The following is a 21,043-nucleotide window of genomic DNA, read 5'->3' as shown; positions in this document are numbered from 1 at the left end:
CGGTCAACTGGCAAAGAAGAAAGATATGGTCCCCTTGAGAACAGGAACGAATGAGGTAAGTTTCTCAGATCACATTGGCTTTCTGTCCGTAAGGCTTTTACTGAAAGCCACACGGACAGGGTATCTAGGAAGCGCATGGTCTGCGGCATCTCACTGAGCTGGCGAGAGAGAGAGAAATCAGGGCTCAGGAAAGCAAAGGCAGCTACTATTTCACTCACTGATTTCACCCCAGAAACCTGCACAGGAGTTCCTTTCAGTGTTTGACCTCTATCCTTTGCGTGCATAGGGTGAGACTCTGTAAGATCCGATAAAGAGTAAGTACTTGTAAAAGAACAATTACGTCTAGAACTCACCCAGAAGGAGATGCTTTACTTCTGATCAATCAGTGTAAATGGACCTTGTTATCACGTAAGACCTCCAATGAAGACTGATGAAAGACCGTACCACAGAGAAGACTGAATTAGACTAAACTCTATGTAGTGATATATTATAAAGTACATAAAGTAGTATTATAAAGCTTCTGGAAGAATACATAGTAGAAAAATCTTTGGAGCCTTGGGGGAGGCAAAGATTTCTTAGATAAGACACAAAATATATGAACCATAAAAGAAAAAAGTGTATGTCAATAGGACTTCATCAAAATTTAAAACTTTCACTCATCAAAAGACACTGTGAATAAAATAAAATGACAAGTTAAAGAACAGAAAAGTATTCAATATGTCAATAGATCAAATAGATTGATAGATTATAAATAGATAATGTTCAAAAGATTTGTATCCAGAATGTATATATTAGTACTCTATAGTAAGAGAATAAATGACCCAATAAAAAAATAGATCAACTGTGAACAGACAATTCACAAAAGAAGATATAGGAATACCCAATTAACATATGTTCAGTATCATTAGCCATCCAGAAAATACAAACCAAAACAAGAGTGATAATTTCATATAAGTAGAATTGCTGAAATTTGAATACTGAAGGTTGGCAAGGGTTTGGAGAACCCCAGACTCTCATATATTGCTGGAGAAGTGTAAAATGGTAAACCTACTTTGGAAAACAGTTTGGCAAGTTCTTATAAAGTTGTATATCTAGACATTTACCATATGACAGGGTAATTTTCCTCCTAGAGAAATGAAAACATATGTCTATACAAAGACTTGGAGTCAATATTTATAGCAGGTTTAAATATAATAATCAAAAATCTGGAAACAGTCCAAATGTTCCTTCACAGGTCAACAGAGGGCAAATTGTGGATATTCATACAATGGAATACTAGTCAGCAATTAAAAAAAACCCAAGCTTTTGATATATAAATGTATCATGCATATGGATGAATCTCAAAAACCTTATGCTGAGCAAAAGAAGTCACATACAAAAGAGAATGTACATAGATTTATGATCTTATATAATGTTCTCCAGCAAGCAAAACCAATCTATGTTTATATAAATCAAATTGGTGGTTGCTTAGGGTGTAGGGTGAGGGACTGCAAAGGCCACAAAAAACCACGGGGGAGGAGTGACAGAAGCATTCTGTGTCTCGATTTGGATGGTAGTCACACAGGTGTTTGCACTTGTCAAGTTAACTAAACCCCTAAGTTGGGTACTTTTGACTGTCCACACTGTATAATGTATTAGACTGCATATAAGTTATAATTCATTAGTATTAAAATTTAACTCTTTATGTAGGTAATCCTCATGTGAATAAAGAGAAAAACAAAGTAGTGAATAAGGTTTTTTTTTAAGTTTACCTTTGTCTCTACTAGGGAGGGATCATACCTTAGTACCTAAATACAAGGCTCTGGGAGCTGGAAAACCTGAGGCGAAATCCTAGCCTTGTCTCTTACTAGAATAAGGCTTTGGCCAAGTTTCTTCACTTCCCTAAGACTGTTTTCTCATCTGTAAAATGTAGGCAGTAGAACCTCCTCAAAAAACTTGCTGTGAAATGGCACTGAAATAATGCCTGCAAAGCACTGAGCACACGCTTACATAAAACAAGTGCCCATTACCTGTGGGCCATTATTATTTTAAATTTAATTATTAATAATTTCACTACGGCAAAATTTCAGGAGGGGCTTCTTTATAAATGAGCTTCCATGTAAAGTATTGTATGTGAAGACAAAGTAACACAAGAAGTAACGATCTGATCCTCTAACCACAGAAATAATGAGACGCCTGAGCAATAACTCACAGTAGTAATGTCACTTATTCGCTCAACTGAAATCTCACTGAATGCAGGAGGAATGCAGATTTTGATTTTCGAACATCTAAGAATTGTTCCACAGCACAGTGTAGTAAAGTACAGAGCTCCCAACCAGCTTTCCCCTCCGAGGATGTCTGTATCATTTCCACTAGCATTTCCACAGCCTCAGTAACTACAGCAAGTCACTGTACACTCTTTCTCAAGTCATTTTTTTTATTGAAGTATAGCTGATCTACAGTATTATACTAGTTTCAGGTGTACAGCATAGTGATTCAATATTTTTGCAGTGTGCTCCATTATAAATTACTGTAAGATAAAGGTTAGAATTCCTTGTGCTATATACAGGATATCCTTGTTGCTTTTAATAGCACTTTTAGTACTATAAATAGTACTTATAAAATACTTTTATAATAGTAGTTTGTATCTGCTAATCCCATACCCCTAATTCTCCGCCCCCCCCCCTTTGGTAACCACAAGTTTGTCTTCTATACTCAGATCATTGCAATAATGCTGCTGATTGAGACTTCACCTAGATAAATGACCTGGAAAATTACTGTTCAAGGCAGTGTTTCATAACCATGAAGGGCCAAACACACCTAGAGTCATTGGGAATTCTGTTAATTCCCTAAAACTGTATGGAAAATGGGGGCAGATGCATTCATGAACACATTATGAGGAAGTGGTTATGAGTCAGACCTCCAAGGGAGCGCTGGACTGAGCAAAGAGAATATAACGCATAAGACTTGAGATGCAAACAGGTAAGTAGCCCTACAGTCGCCCCAAAGAGCAGTAGAAAATATCTAACGTAACTTCTCATAGTTAATTTTTTTTATATATTCAAACATTACAACTCCATTTGCTATAAGGTATTTGGAAATTCCCTTGATGTTTGCGAGACCAGACTAGTCCCTGTGACTGACTGATCATGTGAAGGGTAGCCCCAGATGAAAAACGCTGCATAGAACAAGTTGATAGGAAATGAACTATATGTTGAGCTTTTGTCTTTGTCACACGTCTTATTTTCCCCATGGTTACCACGGCCCATTCCCAATATCCTCAGAGGGTGACTGGGCTGAGGGACATAGAGACTCACTTCCTAATGATGACCATCCACAAAGGCAAGATATATTGGAAGTCCTGGCATAAATTGCTATTCCTTATTATTAATATTAATATTATATTTAATTTTATTATTTTTAGGGGCTAAAAGGCGAAGTCTACTTTTGAAACACATAGGAAGAAAAACAGAAGTCTAGTACTCTATACATCTGCAGCCTCTAGAACCCAAACAGGCCTGCCTGGTGGTGTGCCTTCTCCAGAGTGTTAAGAGGCAGGTGGATTGGAGAGGTTGTCCTGGGAGGCCCCGGGCCCCAGGCCTCCTAAAACCTTTAATGATCTGACGGGCTCCTGAATCTCCACAGGGCTTTTTCACCACCCTCGTGAGCGCACTTGTGTTACTAAGATTTCCAACAGGCTTTCCACTTCCTATCCATCCAGTCTGATGGCATAAATGTCACCTGTATAGTGAACCAGGGTGATGTCCAGATGTTTGGTGAACATTATTTCTGAATGGGTCTATGAGGATGTTTCTGGATAAGATCAGCATTTGAGTTGATAGAGACTGAGTAAAAGACAGACTACCTTCCTCAGTGTGGAGGAGCCTCATCCAACCCATGGAAAGCCTGAAAAGAACAAAAAGGCGAGAGGAGGGAGAATTCTATCTTTCTGCCTAACTTCTGAGTTGGGACATCAGTCTCCCCTTGCCCGTGAACTGGGACTTAACGGGTCTCCTGGTCTTCAGGTCTTCAGACTTGGATGGGAGCTTCATTACCAGTTTTCCTGGGTCTCCAGTTTGCAGATGGCAGATTGTGGGATTTCCCAGTCTCCCAAATAGTGCAAACTAATTTCTTACAATCTCTCTCTCTCTCCTACTCCATTCCTGCTCCCCTCCATATACATATATTTGCATGAGATGGAAAACAATACATATTCAAAGTCCACAGTCTTGCCCAAAGGCCACATTAATTTCCTTTCCCTCATCAGAATATAGTCTGAAAGTGTGTTAGTCAGGGTTCTCCAGGGAAACATTAGGAGACAGAGACAGAAATAAAGTTAGACACAAGGCAAGACTATAAATATATACTGTTTTCCATCCAGTGCAAACTTCAACTGCTTCTAGTTATCCTTTCTAAGAAGGATGGAAAAAAAACCAAAAACACACATTCACTAAGTCAGTGGTCACATACCATGAACCTGAGGCCATGTTCATCTCTAGCAAAGACACCTTAGCTGGCACCACAGCTACAACTGGGGCTACTGCTTCACTGAGTTCATGATATTCCACCGTCTCCTCCAGGATCTGGCTGGATTTTGGAGGGCTCAGATTGGTGAACCGAATGAAAATATTATGAGGATCATCATCCTTGCATTTTCAGAAGTGGCATTAATCTCTGTCATTACCCCTCAGATGTAAGAACACTTTTAAAGTTTACATACAGCAAAATTCACTGTGTTTGTGGACAGTTCTGAGATTTTATACAGACACAGATTCCTGTAACCATCACTACAGACAGAATACAGAACAATTCCAACACTCCAAAGAATTCCCTATGCAGTCCCTTTCTATTCCAACCTCCACCCATGCCCACCTACCCTGGCAACCACTAAAATGCTCTCTTCTTTGCCTTTTCCAGAACGCCATATAAATATAATCATACACAGTTACTCTTTTGAGACTGGAGTCTTTCAGTTAGTATAATTCATTTCAGATTGATACAAGTTGTTGTGTGTGTCAATGGTTCATTCAAGTACATTCTCTTTCCCTGGTTTCCTATCACAGTTTGTCACCAATGAAAGTGTTAACAGTTACCTGCCAACAGGTGATCCAGCTCCAAAATCTCATTTTAGAGTCAGCTTCCTAGGACTACTTCCAGTGTAACTTCTGGTACCAATTATTATGTCACGTCCCCTGGAAAACAGACATTGAGATTCTCTGTTTCGGGTGCATAAGATTCATTAAGAAATGCTCATGGAAGTGAGGAGAGCAGGATTTGGAAGAAGGAGGACTTCAACTGTGATGCAATGCAAGAGCGTTCTCAACCAATCCAGTAAGAAGTTGTAGACTTTTGCACAACAAATACGAAACCATAAGCAAAATGAAAAGACAACCCATAGACTGGGAGAAAATATTTGCAAACAATGCAACCAACAAGGGATTAATTTCCAAAATATACGATCAGCTCACAGCTTAATATCAAAGAAACAAACAACCCAATCAAAAAATGGGCAGAAGACCTAAATAGACATTTCTCCAAAGAAGACATACAGGTGGTTAACAGGCACATGAAAAGATGCTAATTATCGCTAATTATCAGAGAAATGCAAATCAAAACTACAATGAGGTACCAACCCACACCAGTCAGAATGGCCATCATCAAAAAGTCTACAAATAATAAATGCTGGAGAGGGTGTGGAGAAAAGGGAACCCTTCTACACTGTTGGTAGGAATATAAATTGGTGCAGCCACTGTGGAGAACAATTTGGAGGTTCTTTATAAAATTAAAAATAGAGTTACTATATGATCCTGCAATCCCACTCTAGGGCATATATCCAGTGAAAACTCTAATTAGAAAAAATACACTGCAATGTTTAGAGCAGCACTATTTACAATCATCAAGACACAGATGCAACCTAAATGTCCATCGACAGATAAGTGAATAAAGAAGATATGGTGTATACGTGTGTGTGTGTGTGTATGTTTATAAGTGTCTCTAATGCCATATATATGATGGAATATTACACAGCCATAAAAAGGAATTTTCAGCATCATGGATGGACCCTGAGATTATCATATTAAGTGAAATAAGTGAGACAGAGAAATACAAATATCATATGATATTATTTATATGTGGAATCTGAAAAAAGATACAAATGAACTCATTTATAAAACAGAAACAGACTCACAGACATAGAAAACAAACTTATGGTTACCATAGGAGAAAGGGGGGATAGGGAGAGGCTAAATTAGGAGTTTGGGATTAGCATATACACATTACTATATATAAATAGATGAACAACAAGGACCTACTGTATAGCACAGGGAACTATATTCCATATCTTGTAATAACTTACAATGAAAAGAATATGAAATATATATATATAACCAAATCACTGTTCTGTACACCTGAAACGAATGCAACATTGCAAATTAACTATACTTCAATTAAAAAGTGGTTAAACAAAAGAAGTTGTGGAACTTGGAGAACTCTACCAAGTGATCCCCACTGAGCAAGGGGACCGGTCCTTTGTTTCCCTATCTCAACCAGCCATTGCAAATGGACCAGCCACAAGGAAAGGGCGTCACCTGAGGTGAGACAATGTCCTTATACTGAGGACAGTTCCTGGAGAGGGACTAAGATGGTAGCCATCCTTGGACAACACCCCCAGCAGCTGAGGGAATGAGTACCATGCTCATAAAGGAGGGATTTGGGCAGTGTCCACTACAAGGTGTAACTCCAAATTGTAATAAGTACTTGGGTAAAGTTCAAATAAAATTAGAGAATGTAACAGAGAGCCTTGTTTCCATTGGACATTAGGGAAGACCTCCTGGCATTAGAGGCATTTAAAACTGGGATCCAGGGTAGCATTCAGTACTGAGTACTGAGGTGTTGGGTGTAGTGGCATGTGTGAAGGTCCTGGGGTAGTAAGAACTTGGCAATTTGAAATCAAGAATTACTAGGCACAGAGATAAGTGGGAATAGACTGAGAATAGAGAAGTAAAGAGGTCAAGGCAGGTCCATATCAAAGTGGAAACTCACATAAGGGATTTTGGATTTTATCAATAGTAATGAGAAATCAGTGAGGAGTTTAAAGTAAGAAAGTGTTATTATTAATATTGCATTCAGAAAAGCTCACTTTGGCTGGCTGTTGTGTGCAGAATAAATTAGAGGAAAGCAGAAGTAGAAGTTAGGGAATTGGGAGAGTTTTCAGTAGTCTGAATTAAAGATGCTGAATTAGTGTGACAGAGTGGGGTTGGGAAGAAATGGACATATTTAAGACAGATTTTGGGAGGAGACTGCCAGGACTCGTGGGGAATTAAAATGGAGAAGGAGGGAGCGTGCCATGCTAGGGATGCATGCCCAGGATCTTCCTCCTCTGTGGCAAGAGAGTGAGGGGAAGATGAACTAAAAATTAAGAATTTTCCATCATGTATTTCTTCATAAAGATACTAGGTTAGTCGCAACAAACAAGCAATATCATCCAAGAGACTAACTGAATTGTTTCTAAAGTCTGATGCTCTGGGCAAAAATGCAAAAATATTTTGGCTAGCTGAGCTATAGGCTCCCTTCAGTTCTGCTCCCCAACCCCTGCTTTAAAATAGAAATTCCAGCCAATCTGTAAGTCTTTCTTCATTTGATGATTTACTTAGGATTAGATTTGGAGTTTTATCGCAGGTAGCCTTACAGGGGACTTCAGGACCAAACATGATCCCTACCCTCTAGAAATGGGGGAAATAAAGTCATCCACACTGCATGTGTGGTGGGGAGCTCGGGGGAGCAGATAGAAGAGCGAAGGGATCAGTTCTCCTCACAGCCATCATTTTCATGTCTGTTTCCTCCTTCCCACATAAAAAGAAAAAAAAAGGAGATAAAAAAAATTTTTAATGAAACAACATTTGCTAACAGGACACACTAAAATGTATGTAGAAAAAGAAGTGGCTTCAGAGGCAACTCACAGTATGAAGTCCAAGGACTATCTCCACTAGTGTGAGTTTTAGGTGATGGAACTTGCAAGGCTGTGGTTTCCTGCAGGGAGTTCCCCTGGGAAGTAGTCCTCCCACCCTTCACAGTCCTGGCTAAGTGCATCAAAGCAGCCCCAGACATGCTCTGTGCCCAGTCTTCTCTTCACAAAGCCTACAGATGAATGAGCAATGTGAACTGAAGGACATGAAGTTACATTCGTGCCAGAGATTCTACCATGGATGCTATGGTGTGGGGGTTAATGGCAAAGCCACCGCAGCCAAATTTCCTTGAACCCAATCCTCCCTCTGCAACCAGCTAGCAGGGTAACCTCAGAAAATTTCCCTAAGCTTCTATTTTCTCATCAAGGAAATAAGGACACGGATGCTGTTCCATCAGGGTTCGTGTGAGGATAAACAGGATCACAGATATAAATAGAGGTTTGCCCCATGGAAGCTCTTCAGTGTATGTTAGCTATTATTACCAGTGCCACTGGGGAGGGGAGAGGGATAGAAAGATCGAAGCCTTCATTAAGGAAAATAAAACATGTCTATAAATAATTATAGCACTTTATGGTAAATGGCAGATGGAGGTAAGTCACCAGAGGTCTCAGTGACTTGAAACCAAAAATAGTGGAAATTAATAAGTCAAGTGGTGAGGATTTCAAAGGAGAAGTGACACTTGGTCATAAAAAATCGTTATAATAGAGGTTCACCCAACACATGCTATAGATTATTCAGTAAAAAGTCACCCAAGAAGATCAGAGGTATTCAGTGATGTGGATTACATCTAAATTTACGTTCCAGTTAGTGTTCTAAGTGATTTCCTATAATACCTCACAGGGGAAAAGAATAAACAGGGTCGGGGACAGAGTGAGTGGATAAAAGTGTTTTCTATAAAATAACTACTACCTTGGTAGGAGTGGGATTTCTCTGTGCCCAATTGCTTATAACGTGTGAGGAGCAGGAAGTTAGTTAGCGAATGAGGCAGAGAAAGCTACGTACTATTCCTTCCCACATATGCTCAAAGGTTAGTAGGAGAAAAAAAACACAGACTGACAGACAATCCTCCGATGGTGAGTCAGATGGCTGAGATGCAGCAGAATGGAGCAGCAACCACGGCACAGGGAGGGCCAGCTGCCACCATTAAAGGAAAAAAAAAAAACCCAGTAAGTCCTGGACATGGAAAAAATGTTGTAAAAGCCCCTTAAAGCAAAAATACACCCCTAGCCATTGAAGAAGGTAGAGGGAGAACACAAACAGATTCAGAAGGATGGCATTTTGATTGCTGACGTTTAGGAAGTGTGGAAAATAAGGAAATGAGATGAAATGAGAACTTTTTAATTTATCCCTATACAGAAATTAGATGTTGGTGGACTCCCAGAGAAATTTAAGGTTCCCACAGATGAGTCAGAACTTGGTTTTAAGTAGCAGCAGAGAAAAAGGAGCCGTGTGGCTATTTTGGTGTTCGCAACTGAGGGACACCTCAGAACCAGAAACCCGGCCCGTTTTTGAACCACTTTAAAATAAATTAAATAATAGAAAATATCTTCACCAACTCGTTCAACCTTGTTGACATCGTTTCAGATGTTTCAGAATTCTTTAAGTGTTCCATGTAAAAAAAAAAAAAAACAACAAAAAAACAAAAAAGAAACCAACTCTTGAGAAAGCTTAATGTGGTGCTTTTTATAGTATTAGTTATTTTTTGTTACAGTGTCCAAAGGCCGTGGCTGCCTGTGAGATCCAAAGACTTACAAGGCGCTATCCTTTCAGGAAACTCAAGAAAATCACCATTTTTAAGAAGAAACTGACTTGCTTTCTCCCCTCCGAAAGCTGCATTAAGTTAAATTCATGGAGGTTTCAGGATGCTTGATACACCACATATAGGAAGACCTGCAAATGATTTTGCTGCCTTGACTGTTTACTGTTAGCAAGGGATATAATTTGTGATACACACTCCCTCACGCGGCAGAACCAGGATGGGGGTTCTTGCAGAAGACAGCTACTATTAAAATGCTGGATTTAAACATCACATGTAATTAAAGAAAAGAAAGAATGTTAAAAAAAAATTTCCAGTGTACTAAAAACCAAAGGCGTTGAGTGCATTAAGCTAGCTGCTTAAGACGTTCTTTTAATACTGTTTCAAAAGAGGCTGGGGAGGTCCACCCCATGACCCTACCTCCAGAACTCCAAGATCTTCCAAAGTCAATCAGGTTCACTCCCTTGATAAGATATCAGCAGGCAGAACATACGAGAGTCAGGCTACTGTTTTTCAATTCTACTTCAGGGGAAGTGCAGAAAGGGCAAGTTATTCCACAAATCCCTGGAGGAATGCCCAGTATCTTTGCGGAAACATTTGTAGGCACTGCTCTTCCAAACAGATAAGAAATTCTCATGCGTGTCTCTTCTCCACTCCTTGATCCCCCTCTGAATGGGTACATTTGGAAATGATTGAAAACATACCATGAACTTGCTTCTGATCTGGGTGTCTCTGAGTGGAGGCATCACTCCTTTGAACAGATGCTGAAGAGATGGGTTGGGCACTGTGGGCAAAAGGGTAGTCACTGGCCATGGATATTATGTAACATTTATCTATGGGAACCAGATGAGAAGGCAGACAGAAGATCATAAGAGACGATATGTCTTGGAAATACTGACTTCATAAAGAGAATGTGAATGAAATGTCACAGGCAGGACGACCAATTTTTCACTTCAGAAGCCTGATGTCAATCAGCCTTAATTGAATCAAGACTCTCCGGGACTCCCGATGTTTCTATGAATGAGCACATCTCAACATGAGCAATAGACATGTCTTAAACATTGTAAAAAGTCCCTTAAGTAAAGACTTTTATGTCAGTTCAAGGCATGACAAGGACTCAGAATATATCCAGTGTTGCTTTTCCCAGTGGGACATATGGTAGCCATCCTTTACTGCTCCCTGCCAAGCTAGCTTCTTATAAACATTAGTAGATTAACTGAGACTCAGAAGAAGTGAGAAAGGGTATCAAAACATAATATTACTGGCTGTGTCCTAGAAACACCACCTCAAAACCACAGATGAAGACAGCTCTCCAGCTATGAAATCAATCTTCCTTCAAAAATAAAATGAAAATCTTATTTCACCTTATTTTTCTTTATGAAAATTTTGCTTAAATATTCAATAGTAATGTTATTCACCTCTATTGACTCACCAAGAATATTTTCAAATTTACAGCACAACAATGGCTGATTCTTACATATGCTTAATTTTTTTTAATTACGATAGTGTTTCAGTCTGATTAACAATGTAAAATAGTGACTGAACGTGAAGTTCATTTTTTTCCTGCATCCGCCAACTACCTATTCTTTTACTTGATATTAGCAAAAATGTGAAATGTGGATCTCAGTTACATTGGAACATATTTTCTCATCCAAACATGAGTCCTCTGCCAAACTTAGACGAAAGCGCATCTTATTCTTCTGCCGTAGTCTCCAAAGGCGGCCGCAAGATTATAGTTCTGATTTGTAGACAAAACTGAGTACACTGTGTTCACTTTCCTGTTCCCTTCATAATCATTGCAACATGAATAGTTATCAGTGGGAAGTAGTTGGACAATCAAATGACAGTAATCACAAGAGTGTAAACAAATCAAGGAAAACGGGTGGGAATGGAAAGCAAGGCTGTGAATACTTTCCTTCAGTGGGTTCATGCACTCTTTGAGTATCAGTTGACTTGATCATCAAGTCATCAAAAGTGAAAGCCTGCGGATCACTAAAATCTCTAAAAATGTCTTGGGTCACAGACAACTGATAGATGGAGTTGGGGAAACACTAGCAAAATACAAATCTATCAACACTAAATTTCCATGATTTTCCTTTCAGCAAACTTCTCACCAGCTGTCTTCTGTGAAGTGTTAAAATGTGTATCATCTTTCCATCATGGGCAAAATTATTTTATTCCAAAGAAAATTGGTTGTTAATCAGAATTAAAATAAGTTGGGGCATACCAGTTGGTTGAGTATCGAGATTTTTGCTGAAGTTGAAGAAGTCACCTATTGTTATTTTTCTGTAGTTAAGCAAAGAAACATGTGGATGATTACGAAAGAACCAAGAGTATCCAAGGAAAGTAATAGCCAAACACTTTGCCAGGAAGCTCAAGGAAGTTCTGAGACTTCAGTGGCCATAACCTGCAGACTCAGGTTCCCACTCTGCCTGTCTGCATTGAAACTGTGTGCCCCTTTCAAAGACCTCTTAGCTTTCCTCTGTCCTGTAGCCAGAGCAACAAAGTTCATTTGCTTTCCAAAAACTTCAAATTTCACTTCATTTTGATGGAAATGGGATATTGTAGAGTAGGAAGCTTGAATCTAAAAAATTATGCAAGTAAATAAAAATTTTAAGTGCACTATATCGTAAAGTGTTTAAAACTGACACAAAAAAGGAGAACGGTATAGAGTCAAAATCAGCTGACATGCTAGATGAAGATCGCTCTCTTTAAAGATGGCAAAAAGGGAGAGGCAGATGACCCAAACGTAATCAAAGACGAGTCATTTTAGTTGTCTCTGTCTTGCGGCTGAGCAAAACGAAGTGAATCCATGGAATTGTCAGGAATCCATAATCAAATTAACATCTTTGCACTTGGAGAGCACACTGTATGACCTTATACGTCTTCATTCCCAAAGTCTGAAGCCATGTCTCTGCTCAGATGAAGTACAGACTTGGCGCTTGCAGCCTCCTGAAACATGCTCTGTCTGAACATGCAGCAGCTATCAGAGACTCAACCTTAAAGCCACAAAGCATCTTGAATAACCAAACACTTTCACCTGTCTCTAATCAAATTGTTTCCAAATATCTAAGGTTTGGCTTTAATTTTCCAGCGCAATCAGGCAAGACCTCTGGCATTTACAAATTTTGGTCTTTCCACATCCGCACGAATGGTGCTCTGTCATCATTTCAGTTGATTTGTATTATTAATCACCTTCTTTCTTACAAATGCCTCATGTAATTTGTATTCTCAAAAACCATCCAACAAAAATAAAGAATGGGGAGATGTTAGCAGACCTCAGAGGAAGAAAAGCAACTAGAATGCTATGTTTGAGTGATCAATAAATTTGATCTGACGGCATAAATGTTTATCAGTTGTTATAAAAGAACTCACAGCAATCATTGGGACTCCTAGGGGCTTCCTGATTTTCTGTAATTATATTCCTTTAAACTAGTGTTACACTTCTATCTTGTGGGGCCACTCTTGATGGCTTTTATGAGAGGTCTGATTCTTAAACTGTAACGCACTCCACTCTATAGCTGTTTCTGGTTTCTAACATAAAATAACTGAAAATTACCCAATATCAATAGCAGCTCATTTTATTTGTGTCTCTCCGTCTCTGTTTCTGCATCTGCCCCTTCTTACCAGACAACATTATACCTTTCAGAAAGCATAGCTTGGAATCTCTTTAATTAAAGTGACTTTTCCCCATATTTCAATCTTATTATATGTGATATCATGCACACTTGAGATGAGTATACATTTGAGAAGATGTTATTCAACATCAGTGCCTTTCCTTCATTTAGCCCTTTCATCCTGCTCATCAAATTTATCAACTGAGTCATTATTATATACTAGCACTGGGCAAGTCACCAAAGAGACAGAAATAGAAATAAAACACCACTGGCCTCCAAGAGCTTACCGTAGACGTCCTTTATAAGCATGTCTATTCAACAGAAACCTTTAAAGAGTGGAACTAGCTCACCTCCATCAGCTTCAACACATTTCCTAATGTATAATCAGGCACTTCACAGTTTATCATGGAAGGGCTGACAGAGTCAGGTGATAGATAACTCAATCTTAACCCACATCGACATCACAAACAAGAAAGGTGTCAGCTACAACTGCTCTGTTTCGTTGGTCCTTATCCTTGGCTGCACATCAAAATGAAATGGGGAGATTTTTTAAAGACATAGACCTCTAGACCATACCCCAAACCTATAAGATCAGCTTTTCTGGAGCTCGGATACTTACGTAGCTTTGCTAGCATAAGTCAGCACCAGAACCACTGCAAGACATCCCTTGGCTATTTGAAATCGATTTTGAAACACGGCTCCAGAAGAAAATACCGTAAAATATTAAACATAAAAAAAGAACAAAAATGAGGACCAAAATCAGAAAGATTTATCAAAATGATATAAATGGAAAATATGAAATTAATAAACTGACATATTTTACAAGGCCAAAAATAAGCTGTCATATTTTAATTAAGATCTTATTTAAATGAATGCAGCGAGGAATCCCTCAGGGGTAAGCTCTTAATAGGATACAGTATTGTAACATATAGGAAGTTAGAATATTCGGATGCTAATTTGTCTCAATTCACAAGCACAATGGAGCATGAAATAAAACACAGTGCTTATTTTCACACTTTGTACAGAAAAAGCAGGATTGCTGGCACGCTAAGGTTTGCCTTCCATTCTCAGTTAATATTCACCAAACTACAAATAAGCTCATCTTTCAGAAGAGTTTTCAACGGATCAGAAAAAAAAAAAAAATCAGAAACTTCACTTATGTACAGAATCATTCCCCCAAAGTACTAAAATTATATTCAAAATGCACTGAATCATCTGTCACACCAGCACATTCTGCTTTTTAGGCTTAATATGATTACAGTTATTTACACTTGGTGTTATTACAATCATTAACGCTCTTCAGGCATGTTCTAACATTCAAAGCAATGTCTGAACCTTTCCTAGGCGGTTACAGACCAGCTCCATCTCACTCATGGCTGAGTTATGAGCTCTGGGAGCAAATGTACTCCATTTCCTGAGCAGGAGACGTCTACACTGCTTGTCTACATGTCTTCTGTGAATTCACTTTAAGATGTCAATAGATGACTGAGTCTCTTCAGCCCAATGGAGAAAAGATTGGAGGATGCCTGTCTCAGACAAAAACCAGCTGATGGTTTGCTAAAGGCTTTTGTGACCTTATTTCACTGAATTCATAGTGCCCGTGGGTTGTCAGGCTGGGTTAAAAGAAATTAATTGACAAGACATGAAGATGCTAACCATCAATCAAATAAACAATCAAGAATATTGAGTACCTATTGTTATTGCACAGCTAGATCTGCTGTAATGAAATACCACAGGCTGTGTAACTTAAACACTGGGAATTTATTTTCTCACAGTTCTGGAGGCTGGAAGTCTGAGATCAGAGTGCCAGCGAATCAGATTCTGACGAGAGCGCTCTTCCTGGCTTGCTGATGGCTACTTTCTTGCTGGGGTGAGTTGTGGGGGAGGATGTTCTGGGGTCCCTTCTTGTAAGGGTGCTAATCCTATCAGGAGGGCCCCACCTTTATGACCTCATCTAACCCTAATGGCCTCATCTCCATATGCTAATCACACTGGGGGTTAGGGCATCAACATATGAATTTTGGGGAAACACAAATGTTCAGAAAATTAACACTACTACAGGTCAACAAAGTTACCCAATTCTAGACAGATCACTGGGCAGAAAGATTCCAGCTACTATCATTCAATGGAGAGTGAGATAAAGATTCGTATTTCACGGTAGACAAGTCAAGCCATGCTGCTGAGGAATGGAGAATCCATTTGATTGACAGGTGCCAAGCAGAGAGATTTATCTTAGTTTAAAAGGTTTTAAACATGCCTCTCACTGCCTTAGCTTGCTAATTACTATTAGTTCAGAGAAAAGGAAAGCCCAGAGTGATGAGGTTAAAGCAGAAAAACAAACCTTTGTCCTGTCATTTTCCATAATAGGAATTAGCAGAGTATCACATAAAAGAAAGCCTCGCAAAGAACATGGTTAATCAATACTAGGAATTCAATATAAGCCTTGAATAAGTGCAAAAAAAAAAAAAAGACTAGGAATGTTTTAGTGGCTAATAATAAGTGCCCTGAAGCAAGAAACGGGTGTTGTACAAGACAAAGTCTACCATCACAGTGGATTCCAAATATCTGGAAGGAAATTTCAGTCCTGACCTGAACTCTCTCTGTAACTACAGTGGTTTAGAATTATCATCACATTTTTAGGGAGGAGGAACTGAAGAGCTGTACTGGAAAGTCAGTTTTAATATCAGAACTTTGGGGAGAAATTTGAGAATATTTCTCAAATATAAACTTGTATATTAAACTGTATATATATATATACAGCTCCCATTACAAACTACATAGTTAGCTAATCTCAATATATTCTCTTTCAACTTGATACAAAGTCCCGAGTTAAAATTTCTTGCACATGAATACTGGATCAAGTGAACGCTTCCTATTTGATTCAGGTCCCCAGAGTGGGCAAAACAAAGCAGACAAGCCTCCTTATAATTCTTTTAACCAAGCTTATTTCTAAATATAACAACTAATCGAAATAGCAATGCTAATAGTAATGATAAAAGAAAGAGTAAAGGTGAAAAAATGCTAACAATTTTAATAGAAAAATAGTTGGAACAACAAAGCCTGTGATTCAGATACAGAAGATGTCAGTGCCAGTGATAGAGACGTTTGGAATCTTACTAAGCACTTCAGTTACATACGGAGACAAGATATTACAGTGGTTCTTAAAACGTTCTCAGTCCACAATACTCTGTGTCTCAGGAAGTTTTTCATGATGCCCCTCGGCCAAAAGAAATAGCTAAAATTCAATTTATTTAGTAGTTAGGTCTAAACGACTTAGATATAGTAATCTACATGGTATCTAAGAGGTGATTCTCTAGAAAAATTAAAATAACCCCGTGAGTTAGCTACAGTACCCGAGTGTCTCAGCCCACAGTTTTGAGAATCACAGGTACATTATATTGGTTAATTCAGATTTTTTGAGCCACACCATATAGGTTTGAACCCTGATCCTGATACTGTAGTATATATGCAACTTGCTCAATGTGTTTAATTTATACTTAACTTTGTCACGTTTTACTCAACTGTAAAATGAGTCGGATAATAGCACTTACTTTCTAGAGCTGTCATGAGTATTCAATTACAGTAATCTATGTATAGAGAAAGTGGCTGGTTCTCAGCTCAATAAACATGAGCTGTTTTCATTGCTATCAAGCAGAATACATCATAACATTCCCTTTCTTATGATTTCAATAAATCTAGGGGAAACTGTAGTAGGAGCGGGTACAAGTTTTTACCTCTCACTCTTTCGTAACGAGCTGGAGTTACACATTTCTAAAGAGACTCTTATCAAGTGATTCCCCTGGGCACTTCCTCCTAGGACACAGCAGAAGCAGAACCAGGTCCTTGTTTTAATTAAGGCTTAGTCATGCAACTAGATGGGCTCTCCAAGAAAATAACGTCTCTATATCTTTAGCGTCTAATTAAATACAAAAAGAAATACAAGAAGTTAGACAAGCTTTTGATTGTAGATGTGAAGAGGTTCCAACTCACTCAATGGACTGGCATTTCACTCCTGCACACTTATCAACAGAAAACGGTAGTGGGATTATGAGGATTTTTAATTTTTTAAAAAGGAATGGCTGAAAAAGGAAAACGGAATGTAATGAGCGTTTACAGATCTGTATCTAATTCACTGCATTTACTTTGCTTTGCTGAACCGCCTAGCTGAGTTTTAGTTGAAATTATATAGTTTTATAAGATAATATAAAGCATAACAATTCCAACATTTGGTTATGGACCTTCGCGGTTTTCATAATAGTATGATCTTTGTGACAGTTTTATGATGATATTAGCTACAGGATTCTAGATATTACAATGATTATCTCTGAGCTTTGGCAACTGGCTTACAGTCTTCTTCCTAATTAGAACCTGTAATATTTAGAACAACCTCAGTGTCAAAGTTACCAACGATGGCAGTTTTTATTATTTGTTCATCATGTTTCCCTGTAGGCAAAATATACTTCTCCTCCACCACTGATTTTGGGACAGACCATGCCTCTGCTTTGGCCAATGAAGTATCAGTTACTAGGAGGTGCAGCCTATACACGGTATTGTTTGAGTCTACCTCCTTCCTGTTGTCCTCCACCATCAAAACAGCATATCCCAAGTAGGGACTGCTTGCTGGTCTTGGACATAAAGGCAAGTTCAGCAGAACCTGGTCACAACCAATCTCATCCTGACATAAGCAAAGGAGGTTTGTATTTTTATAAGCCTCTGAGAGATTCAGGTTGTTTGCTACCATAGCCAGAACTGAATAAACCCCAAGCTACCAACACTCTACTTGAAAATTGTTTTAATCTCCTCCCCATTTATGATGCTCACCTCTACTGTCCAAGACTATACTCTACATGTAATCAGTAGCCCCAGTTTCTTTACTTCTGAAATTTTAATCTCCAGTATTTCACTCCCTTTATGGCTTTTATCGCTTAGGAAATTCCAAGGGTTTTAAGAGCTCTGAGCTAGAAATGGGGCAAAAATCAAATATGTATTTCTTGCTATAAATCACAATATCATCCCCTGGTCTTTAAACACAGATCTCTTACAGCAAAAACAACCATTAAAGTCCAAAGAAAACGGTGCTTTTCTAGAATCCCATGCAGTCATTAATAATTAATCCAGTCCATCATCATATCCTACGAAATGTCTCCTGGGTTTGCAGGCTTCTATCCATCTTGTTAGGTTCGAAAGGCAGGAGTGGTTCAGCAATACATGGCTTCATCCCTTTAGGGACCCGGCATGATCGAGCTAAGAGACAAAGGTCTTTGTTCTGAAGCTCATTCGAGGTGTTACTGTAGTATTGGATTTTCCTCCTTACATAACATAACCCATTTATTCATTCTCTTACTCCCAGCTGCACGTTTCCTTCTCTCCATTTATACCTCATCTTTTCCACCTTTGGAAGGGACAGCAATATGAGTCTAGCAAGTCCCTCCCCCTCAGTCCACTCCTGGTCACGCGGAGTAAGGTTACAGAGGCTACAGAGGGCTGTGTTTAAAGGTGAACTCACTGTCAATCCCTATTTGGCAGGTGGGGTGAAGGCACATCCTGTCCCATCAGGCCCTCAGGAACTGTGACATAAAGGTTAAAAACCGTTAAAATTTCTTGCTTAGGAATCATCCCTGCTGCCAGCGCCTGCCCTTGCAGCCCTGCTCCTATGGCCTCTGTACCAAGTAGGAGACATCTAAAAAAAAGTAGACGTGCTGCAGAGAGAAAGCGTACCAGCACCTCCCTCATCCCCTCTTCCCAGATCCACCAGGAAAAAAAGAGAGAAATCTGCCCAGTGGGGACACTCCTTTAACCCCACCCATGTTCATGCTGAGTGTGAGTACACACTCATGCAGGCGTGCAAGCCAGCCCATCCTGCTTGTATCTCCCCTCGTTTCAGACAACCAACTTCCACTGCCCATCTCAGTTCTGAGGAGGGTCTCTCTCTCTGCCCGCTGTTGGACATTACTGGCTGTAAAGTGAGTCCCTTGGTCTGAAGAAGTGATGCTCAGCCATCCAAATTGCTGCAGTATCTCCTGGCACTCATAGCACTGCATCTACCACTGGTAAGCAACGTCCAGCCTAGAGCTGGTGTCGATTCCTGTCAAGACCCACTGGTGGCCCCTCAGGGCTTCCAGCCTCAGTCTTCCTTGCCCACTGTGCTCCGGGTCTTCGCACCAGGGAATCTGCCACACAGCCATCTGCAATCTCTCTTTTGGTGGCAAACAGAATAGTTCTTACTGGCATTTTGTGCCTCGGAATATGCAAGAGGACTATGTCTAGATTCAGCCCATCTCTGCACTGCTGCGGACCCCCAATTTCCACTTACTTCATGGGTCCAGGGAGCCAGCCACCTTGAGTGAGCACGTGGGCATATCTGTTTGCCAGTTCCAATCACCTTCCAATCACCTAAGCATCAACATTTCTACTGTAAGGCACCCCTGAAATTCCCACAGGGCCATGCCCTCCACAGGCATCCTTCTAATAAATAGCACGTTTCCAATGCTTTCTGTCTGATCACATGGCTAGGCCATTGGCCACTGCTCGTAAGTCGGTAAAAAACCCAAACACAGGGCTCTTACCACTGCTCAGTCTTCCATCACCGCTAAGAAAACAGTACGCAGTTCAGCCCACCAGGATGATCTGTTCCTCCCCTTCTCCAAATCTAGCAGCTCCTCCCAGTTTCAGAGTCAGTCGTAGGGGAAGAGAAGCTCCCTGCTAGTGCGTATTTCCTCCTTGCGTTCCCCAGGGGGCATGATTCTGTGCAAATCGTTTCCATTTTGTTATGGAACTCTTCTAGATCCTACCATCTCCAAAAGCGTGTTTCTCTGACATTTTCCAAGACATTGTGGGCACTTCAGGTTTCAAGACCACTTTATTTCAGTCTTAGAGGTAGCTTCAATTAATAACGTCAGCTGGCAAGGTAGTAAATGCCCTCAAATGGAAACCCTCTAATCCAAAGGGCCAGAGATCGTCAATGGGAGGTGATCACAGGTTCCTGACATCAGCCCCAGTCTGCAGCGCCATCACCGGGAACTTGTCCCTGCCAGCACTCCAGTTTCTGTTCTACACTGTATGGGCTCAGAGAGTCTTACTAGTTCCTGTTTAGCCTGTCCAATCAATGTCACTTGAAGGGTGGATTTACATGCCTTCTGTCTGATAGTACTAGGTAGGGGAAACATTCCCCAGTCAGACACAGTGTCCGTCCTCATAACACATCTGGGAAAAGACATGCAACCATGTTACATAAAGCCTGTTCCAACATACCAATTCTCCTACAGACTTTACCTGCAGTCCGTAAAATTTTGCATTCTAACTATAGCCTTTACTGAGGTTTCATCAACAGGTTTTGGTTTCAAACATGAGGAGCTGTTTCCCAGCCAGACATAATACTCCCATTCAACAGTCAGGGTGAGCACTTCTTTACATACTAGCTGCTTGAACGTTCCACCTTTCACAGCCCTATCAGCCCCTTACATTTTAACATCCTCTCAATCTAACTGTAGCAGAGTCAGGGCTCCACCAACGGGCTTGGTACCACAGTTTGTGGGACTGCTGTATCAAGGATTCCTGGAAACGTCTCTTCTCCACCCTCAGACCGTTTCACCCATCTTGTGCAGAAGACTTTGGGTCCCCAGAGAGGTGTTGAGCCAAGGGACCCGGGCCCCTTTGTCTGTCTTTAACTTGATTAATCTGCCTGACCATTGCCCTAAGTGATTGCTGGTCAGGTTTCTCACAGCAGT

General features: G+C 40.0%; 1 protein-coding gene across 13 annotated transcripts in view; it reads right to left on the bottom strand.

The window, feature by feature from the left end:
- The window catches only part of KCNJ16 (potassium inwardly rectifying channel subfamily J member 16), a 464,720-nt gene that overhangs the window by 280,351 nt on the left and 163,326 nt on the right, over nt 1-21,043 (bottom strand). Inside the window, exon 4 of one of the 13 annotated variants that reach the window (XM_072939490.1) lies at nt 5,073-5,171. The exons of the other annotated variants lie outside the window; for them this stretch is intronic. The gene's annotated coding sequence lies outside the window, so the exon portion shown is untranslated. The remainder of the gene's footprint in view (nt 1-5,072; nt 5,172-21,043) is intronic. 13 annotated transcript variants of the gene reach the window in all.

Source organism: Vicugna pacos, chromosome 16 (genome assembly GCF_048564905.1).
Source record: "Vicugna pacos chromosome 16, VicPac4, whole genome shotgun sequence".
NCBI classification, from domain to species: Eukaryota; Metazoa; Chordata; class Mammalia; order Artiodactyla; family Camelidae; genus Vicugna; species Vicugna pacos.
This window is presented reverse-complemented; position numbering and strand designations above follow the sequence as displayed.